The sequence below is a fragment of the Arachis hypogaea genome, chromosome 6 (assembly GCF_003086295.3).
Source record: "Arachis hypogaea cultivar Tifrunner chromosome 6, arahy.Tifrunner.gnm2.J5K5, whole genome shotgun sequence".
NCBI lineage: Eukaryota > Viridiplantae > Streptophyta > Magnoliopsida > Fabales > Fabaceae > Arachis > Arachis hypogaea.
In genome coordinates this window covers 79,705,480-79,714,392 of record NC_092041.1, presented here as the reverse complement: position 1 = coordinate 79,714,392, position 8,913 = coordinate 79,705,480, and positions in this window count along the sequence as shown.

Below are 8,913 nucleotides of genomic sequence, written 5' to 3'. Positions count from 1 at the left end.
CCTTTCTTAAATAAAAATGTGCTTAATTGATAAAAGAAAGAATTGCATGAATTTTGAATTTTATAACAGTTAATTATTTTGATGTGGTGGCAATATTTTTGTTCTCTGAATGTATGCTTAAACAGTGCATATGTATCTTGAATTTGTGGTTCATGAATGTTGGCTCTTGAAAGAATGATGAAAAAGGAGACATGTTACTGAGGATCTGAAAAATCAATAAAATGATTCTTGAAACAAGGAAAAAGCATTTCAAAAAAAAATCGAAAAAAAAGAGAGAAAGAAAAAGAAAACGAAAAAAAAAGAGAGAAAAATAAGAGTTGTGATCCAAGGCAAATAAGAGTGTGCTTAAGAACCCTGGACACCTCTAATTGGGGACTTTAGCAAAGCTGAGTCACAATCTGAAAAGGTTCACCCAATTATGTGTCTGTGGCATGTATGTATCCGGTGGTAATACTGGAAGACAGAGTGCTTTGGGCCACAGCCAAGACTCAATAAATAGCTATGTTCAAGAATCATCATACTTTACTAGGAGAATCATTAACACTATCTGGACTCTGAGTTCCTAAAGAAGCCAACCATTCTGAATTTCAAAGGATAGAGTGAGATGCCAAAACTATTCAGAGGCAAAAAGTAAAAGCCCCGCTCATCTAATTAATACTGATCTTCATAGATGTTTTTGGAATTCATTGCATATTCTCTTTTTTTTTATCTTATTTGATTTTCAATTGCTTGGGGACAAGCAACAATTTAAGTTTGGTGTTGTGATGAGCGGATAATTTGTATACTTTTTGGCATTGTTTTTAGTATGTTTTTGGTATGATCTAGTTAGTTTTTAGTATATTTTTATTAGTTTTTAGTTAAAATTCACTTTTCTGGACTTTACTATGAGTTTGTGTGTTTTTCTGTGATTTCAGGTATTTTCTGGCTGAAATTGAGGGACCTGAGCAAAAATCTGATTCAGAGACCAAAAAGGACTGCAGATGCTGTTGGATTCTGACCTCCCTGCACTCGAAGTGGATTTTCTGGAGCTACAGAAGCCCAATTGGCGCGCTCTCAACGGTGTTGGAAAGTAGACATCCTGGGCTTTCCAGCAATATTTGATAGTCCATACTTTGCCCAAGATTTGATGGCCCAAACCGGCGTTCAAAGTCACCTCAAGAAATCCCAGCGTTAAACGCTGGAACTGGCACCCAAATGGGAGTTAAACGCCCAAACTGGCATAAAAGCTGGCGTTTAACTCCAAGAAGAGTCTCTGCACGAAAAATGCTTCATTGCTCAGCCCAAGCACACACCAAGTGGGCCCGGAAGTGGATTTTTATGTCATTTACTCATTTCTGTACACCTTAAGCTACTAGTTTCTTATAAGTAGGACCTTTTACTATTGTATTTTCATCTTTGGATCTTTAAATCTCTTGATCACTTTAGATCTCTAGATCATCTTTGGACATTTTAGTTCTTAGATCATTGGGAGGCTGGCCATTCGGCCATGCCTAGACCTTATGCTTATGTATTTTCAACGGTGGAGTTTCTACACACCATAGATTAAGGTGTGGAGCTCTGTTGTACCTCGAGTATTAATGCAATTATTATTGTTCTTCCATTCAATTCCGCTTGTTCTTGTTCTAAGATATCACTTGTTCTTCAACTTGATGAATGTGATGATCCGTGACACTCATCATCATTCTCACCCATGAACAAGGTGACTGACAACCATTCTTGTTCTACAAGCGATCAAGGCTCTAGTGAATATCTCTTGGATTCCTGATTGCACGATGCATGGTTGATCGCCTGACAACCGAGTGCTCGTCTGACAAACGAGCCAACCATTCTGTGAGATCAGAGTCTTCGTGGTATAGGCGAGAACTGATGGCAGCATTCAAGAGAATCCGGAAGGTCTAACCTTGTCTGTGGTATTCTGAGTAGGATTCAATGACTGAATGACTGTGACGTGCTTCAAACTCCTGAGGGCGGGGCGTTAGTGACAGACGCAAAAGAATCACTGGATTCTATTCCGGCCTGATTGAGAACCGACAGATGAATTCCGCTATGCTGTGACAGAGCATATGCAATCGCTTTCACTGAGAGGATGGGAGGTAGCCACTGACAACGGTGAAACCCTTGCTTAAGCTTGCCATGGAAAGGAGTAAGAAGGATTGGATGAAGACAGTAGGAAAGCAGAGAGACGGAAGGGAAGGCATCTTCATGCGCTTATCTGAAGTTCCTACCAATGAATTACATAAGTATCACTATCTTTACCTTTATGTTATTTTCGTTCATCACCATATACATTTGAGTTTGCCTGACTAAGATTCACAAGATGACCATAGCTTGCTTCAATACTAACAATCTCCGTGGGATCGACCCTTACTCGCGTAAGGTTTATTACTTGGACGACCCAGTGCACTTGCTGGTTAGTTGTGCGAAGTTGTGTAATGCCATGGTATTGAGCTACCAAGTTTTTGGGGTTCATGACCGGGATTATGAGAGTTGTGAAAAAGTATTGTTCACAATTTCGCGCACCAGCTACCAAGCCAAAGATCCCACCATGAAAAAGTATTTGGATAAGACCAAGGAACAGCTCGGACAAATCTGGGAATATAAGATCTGCCACATACCCTGCGAACAAAATGCCCGAGCTGACGCACTCTCAAAACTAGCCAGCACCAAACCAGGGGGCAACAATAGAAGCCTCATCCAGGAAATGTTACAGAACCCGTCAATCTCAGAAGAGGAAAAAGTACTAGCCATAGTAAACCAGGACCAAGGATGGATGACCCCTGATGTGCGGAAAACGATCCGACACAAAACTCACCGGCAAGTGCACCGGGTCGCATCAAGTAATAAAACTCACGGGAGTGAGGTCGATCCCACAGGGATTGATGGATCAAGCAACTTTAGTGGGTGATTAGTTTAGTCAAGCTAACATTGATGAATTGAGTGAAATTGTAGCCAATAGAAAGGAAATTGCAAGAATTAAAAGTACAGAAAGTAAATGGGCAGAAACTTAAAGAGCAAGCAATGTAAATTGTAGAAACTTAAATGACAAGAAATGTAAATTGTATTGAATATAAAAGGGAGTGAGAGCAGGGAATTTAAATGAAAGCAGTAGATCAAGCAACTGGAAATTTAAATTGCAGGAAGAATAAAAGGATTTTGGGAGCTGGGATTCAAGAAATCAAACAAGAAATTGTAAATGGTAATCAAACAAAGAAGTAAAAGATGCAGTAACTTGCAACCGATCTCAAACAGAGAAAGTAGAATTGCTTGAAGAAGCAAACAGAAATTAAATTCAACTCAATTGGAAAATCAAAATGAAGATTTCAGGAAATCAAAGAGACTAGAAAACAAGTCTAGATCTCAATTCCTTCCTTGATCAAAGTAGAAAATAATCAGCAGAAGGGAAGTAAATCAAACAACAAGTGAAATGTAAACCCAATTCTCAATTATGCAGAAGAACAAAGCAGAGATGTTGCAGATGGAGAATGAAAACAGAATTCCTTTCAATCTCAATCCAAAATTTAAAACAGGAAGAAAAACTAAGAGAGAGCTTTCTATCCTACTCCTAATGCTCCCTAGTGGAGCCAGCCTCCTCAGTGAAATGAAACCAATGCCTTTATATAAGCTTTTACAAAATAAAAATGAAAAATCAAAACAATATTTATAAAATAAAATTCCTAATCTAGCTTCTCTGTGTGCCTTTGAGTCATGTGGGCTTTGCTTGCTTTGGAGTGGAATTGGGTTGAAGATGGATCCGGATGGCCTTGGTTCAATTAGTTGGAGATGGCCCCAATTGATCACTCTTGGTCTTGAGGAGAAATCTGCATGCAAATTGGGCTATTGGTGCTTCACGTTTGAGTCAACGTTTGAGGCAAACGTTGACTCAAACGTCTTCATGTAAGTTATGCAGAACCAGCCAGCTGCTGTCATTGGCGTTTGACCTCATGTTTGAGGTCAAACGTTGGCGCAGGCGTGGGCTTCCTCCAGGGCAGCCATTCAAGAAATGTTTGGCCTCACGTTTGCCTCAAACTTTGGCGCAAACGTGAGGCTCCTTCCAGGCAGCCATTCAAGAAATGTTTGGCCTCACGTTTGCCTCAAACATTGGCGCAAACGTGAGGCTCAGGCGTTGGTGTTCAAGTCTTGGGACGCTTCTTTGTCCTCTTGTCAATGTTGCCAATTTTATGCCCACTATAGACTATTATATATGGTTGGAAAGCTCTGAATGTCTACTTTCCATTGCCATTAGGAGCGCATAGTTTAGAGCTTCACAGCTCGAGTTATACTCCATCGAAGGTGCAGAGGTCAGTTGGCCTCACTACAGGTTGACACCATGTTCGTTTATGCACATTTCGGGGCAATTTTCTCCCTCAATTTTAGTGTCCATCATGCAGTGACATATATGCTTGGAAAGATCTCGATTCCTACTTTCCATTTCTTTTTGAATCACCTCATTTGGAGCTCTGTAGCTTAAGTTATTCTTGTTGGAAGTATACCCCTTCAGGCTGTGGTTGCACTCTTCCTCACGTTTGAGTCCAAGTTTGAGGCAAACTTGAGCTCAAACGTGATCCTTCTTCTTGCCCCTTATTGTCCCCTTTTCTTCAACCTTCTTCCAAGCCTCTTTCCACCTATCATGAATCAACAATTGCATCAAAGCTATGCTATAATCATGAGAGTTCTTCTTCTTCTTGATATATAAGCAATTATTGCACAAAAACTCATGAAAATGCATCAATTCATCCATGGTTGATTGAATCTAAGGAAACATGAAATTCCACCCAAATGGCTTACTTGTGGCTCAAGAAAGTGCATAAAACCAAGTAAAAACTAATGAAAAAGGCTTGTGAAACTAGCCTAAGATGACTTGTACAAAAGAGGGATCTCAGTACCATTATTAAAATGCGTGCCGACCTCCCACACAAAGGAAGTGTTAGAAGAAGTACATGGCGGCATTTGTGGCAATCATCTCGGAGCACGGGCCCTCGCCAAAAAAGTACTCCGAGCAAGGTTCTATTGGCCAACATTACAGAAAGAAGCCACAGAATTTGTAAAGACATGTCCACCATGTCAGAAACATGCCAACTTTCACATCGCCCTGCCAGAAGAGCTCATCAGCGTGACTTCGCCTTGGCCGTTTGCAAAATGAGGACTCGATCTTCTCGGCCCCTTTCCCCAGGGATCAGGACAAGTTAAATTTCTCATAGTAGGGGTAGATTACATTACAAAGTGGATCGAGGCAGAACCCCTAGCCAACGCCACTGCCCAAAGAAGCCGGAAATTCCTATATAGAAACATTGTCACAAGGTTCGGAGTTCCATATTCAATAACCACAGACAATGGCACTCAATTCACAGATGCAGGCTTCAGAAAACTAGTAGCTGACTTGAATATAAAGCACCAGTACACCTCCGTCGAACATCCACAGGCCAATGGACAGGCCGAAGCCGCCAACAAAGTCATATTGGCCGGGTTAAAACGGAGATTACAAGATGCAAAGGGAGCCTGGCAGAAGAGCTTCCACAGGTCCTATGGGTATATCGAACGACGCCACATTCCACCACAAAGGAAACCCCCTTCCGGTTAGCATACGGAATAGAGGCAATGATTCCAGTAGAGATTGAGGAAAGATCACCTAGAGCAGTTCATTACAATGAGGGAGCAAACTCCCAACTTCAGAGGGAAGAGCTCGACCTACTACTTGAAATCCAAGAAAGAGCTCGGATCAGGGAAGAAGCTCTAAAGCACCGAATGGCTTCCAGATATAATCAAAGGGTAGTACCGAGAAGTTTTGCAGAAAATGATCTTATCCTAATCCGAAATGATATTGGAACAACTCGACCAGGAGAAGGAAAGCTGGCAGCAAACTGGAAAGGACCTTACCAAGTTATAGAAGTACTTGGGAAGGGCTACTACAGACTGTCCAAACTCGATGGACGAGAGCTTCCCAGATCATGGCACGCCTGCAATCTAAGAAGGTACTACAGTTAGAAAGGTAAAGGATCTCATTATTGGATGCACTCTTTTTCCTGAAAAGGTTTTTTAATGAGGCACCAGGTTGAGACCTAGACACTATCCGACTTAAAAGGATGAAAAAATTCCCACATGTATATATTCACACTTTTCTTTGAATAAAATTTATTTAGATATTCTACAAGATTTCAAGACGCATTAATCTGAAGTATTCATCGTCCGATTATAAAGCAACAGATCGGCAGAAAGTGAAAAACAATTTCACTGCACGATCACGATAAAGATAACCGTCCGATAAAGGTGAAAATGCGATTCACCCAAAAGACAATCTAAAGATGCCAACCACTTTCTACAAATCGGCAAAGATGAACACAGAATAATGTAAGAAGTTATCGAAAGCAATCCAAAAAAGAACCTGACGAGGTCTTACGGATAGCTAAAATAATAACTTAAAGACTGGCCGACGTTCAGAAGTCGGACCAAGTCAACCCAAGTTATAAGTAAACCCTGGAAAGAGGTCTGGCCAACCCTATTAAAGAGGATTACTTTAACTTAGAAAGAGATCGACCTAACGAAGTCGGTTTCCTACAAAACAAAGTTATAAAAGTAATCCCTGAAAGAGACCTGACAAAGGTCCAAGAAAGAGGATTACAAAAATAACTTAGAAAGAGATTGACCTAACAAAGTCGGTTTCTTACAAAAACAAAGTTATAAAAGTAATCCCTGAAAGAGACCTGACAAAGGTCCAAGAAAGAGGATTACAAAAATAACTTAGAAAGAGATCGACCTAACGAAGTCGGTTTCCTACTAGACAAAGTTATAAAAGTAATCCCTGAAAGAGACCTGACAAAGGTCCAAGAAAGAGGATTACAAAAATAACTTAGAAAGAGATCGACCTAACAAAGTCAGTTTCCTACAAAACAAAGTTATAAAAGTAATCCCTGAAAGAGACCTGACAAAGGTCCAAGAAGGAGGATTACAAAAATAACTTAGAAAGAGATCGACCTAACGAAGTCGATCTCCTACAAAACAAGTTATAAAAGCAATCCCCGAAAGAAACCTGATAAAGGTCCAAGAAAGGGGATTACAGAAATAACTTAGAAGGGGACCAACGCAAAGGAATCGGTTACGGAGCGCCAAAATACGTACAAAAGCAAGAAAACCGAGAAACAAGTCGGACCCACTCAGACACAACCTCAAAGGATCCAAGCTATAAACAATACGTACAAAGCAATCCAAAGAGGTCGAGCTACAAGGTTCCAACATTCTCAGAAAATAGAAGAGATAACAAGTCAAAAACCTTGATATAATCTACAAAGTTATAAAGCCTCGGAGGCCATCAAAACCTACCTTAAAAGGATAGCGAGCTACTCTTTGTTTTTCAAAATAAAAGTTGCTAAAACAAGCAACTAGAAAACATCAGCAAATAAACAAAAAGTTTTAAGAGCCCAGAAGCCGGGCCAACTACATAAATATCCAGAAAGAGATCAGCAAGCATCAGGAGCCTTCTTGGCAGCATCAGGACAAGGAGAAGGAGGACGAGTCTGAATAGGTACAGCGTCTATAATTCTATCCTCCCGGTTCAGAACCTGGCAATCCAAATCAGGTGTAACCAGAGGAGCAGAAGAGGTCGACACTTTGGCAGAGGACACAGGGGGAGGATCAGCATCATCATCACCCTTGTCATCAGGGATAATCTTGCCATCCCTGACAATGTTGTCCAGGCTGAAAGGGATGAGATCGGCCTCGGGAGCAATGACCCAAACTTGCTCCTTCAAGTTCTTGTAAGCAGCAGTCACGCTGCCAATGAGATGACATTGGAGCTCAGAATAATCTTCCCGTGCATTGTCTAACTCCCCCCTCAGGCGCATCACCTCCCGATAAGACATAACGTAACTCTCCTTATGCATCATGGCTATGTCCTCAGCCAACCTCAAAGAAGATGCCAGTGAAAGGGAACTCGCCTTCTCGTTCTCTAGATCCTTCTCCAACTTGGTCACCTTTACTTCAAGTTCCTCCTTCAGCTCCCTCATTCAGTCAAACTCCTGCTTTGCCTCCTCCATAAATGCTTTGGTAGCGTGGAGAGGAAGATTCTGAGTAGTCCGGTATATAGCAGCTGCCATATACACCATCTTTACGTTATTTTGGGCCATAAATTCCAAATGATGGAGGATGGACACATCATCCATGGAGAGGGTACCATAGGGACCGATTTGCTGATCCACAAATTCAATGGCATTAAAATCGGGAGCATTGAGGTCGAAAGGCTCAGCTGTTTTTTGTTTTTTATTGGGAGGAGCAACAGAAGGAGCAGCAGAAGTAGGGTGAGGATCCACCAGATGAACTCGGGGAGTAGGGATCACCTTCTTCACCCCAGGGGAACTCGGCACAGACGGCTTCACGTGCACTTGGGAGGATCCTTCCCCAGCCGCCTTGGCCGAGATGTTTCTAGCAGCAGTCACCCTCTGCGCTCTTTTAAAAGCTTTCATGGATTCATTATTCTTCATTGCCTCTGCAAATAAAACAGAAACTAAGCTACAAGTCAGAAAAGACAGTCACAAGCAATATAAACAGATAAAAAAGGAAACACAAAATACCCAGCTCAGTTTGAAGAAGAGAGGGATTGGTCAGAAATTTCTTTGTGTCAAGATGGGGTAGTTGACCCCAGTGTTCTTCCAAGACAGTCACAAAGGCTCGCTCAGCCTCATCCAACATTTCCCACGTATATCGGGACACCCTCACATCTTTTTGCCATTCTAAGGGAAAAGCAGGCTTGTCATTTTCATCCAGAAAGAAGGGCCGAGCTCCTTCAACAGCTCGGACCATGAAAAAGTAGTTTTTAAAATCACGGAATGACTCGTCAAACATGGAAAAGACCTTCTTTCCCTGGGTAGAGCGAAAGGAGACCCAAGCTGCCTTCTTTTTTTACCACTCCGGGCTTAGTCAAGA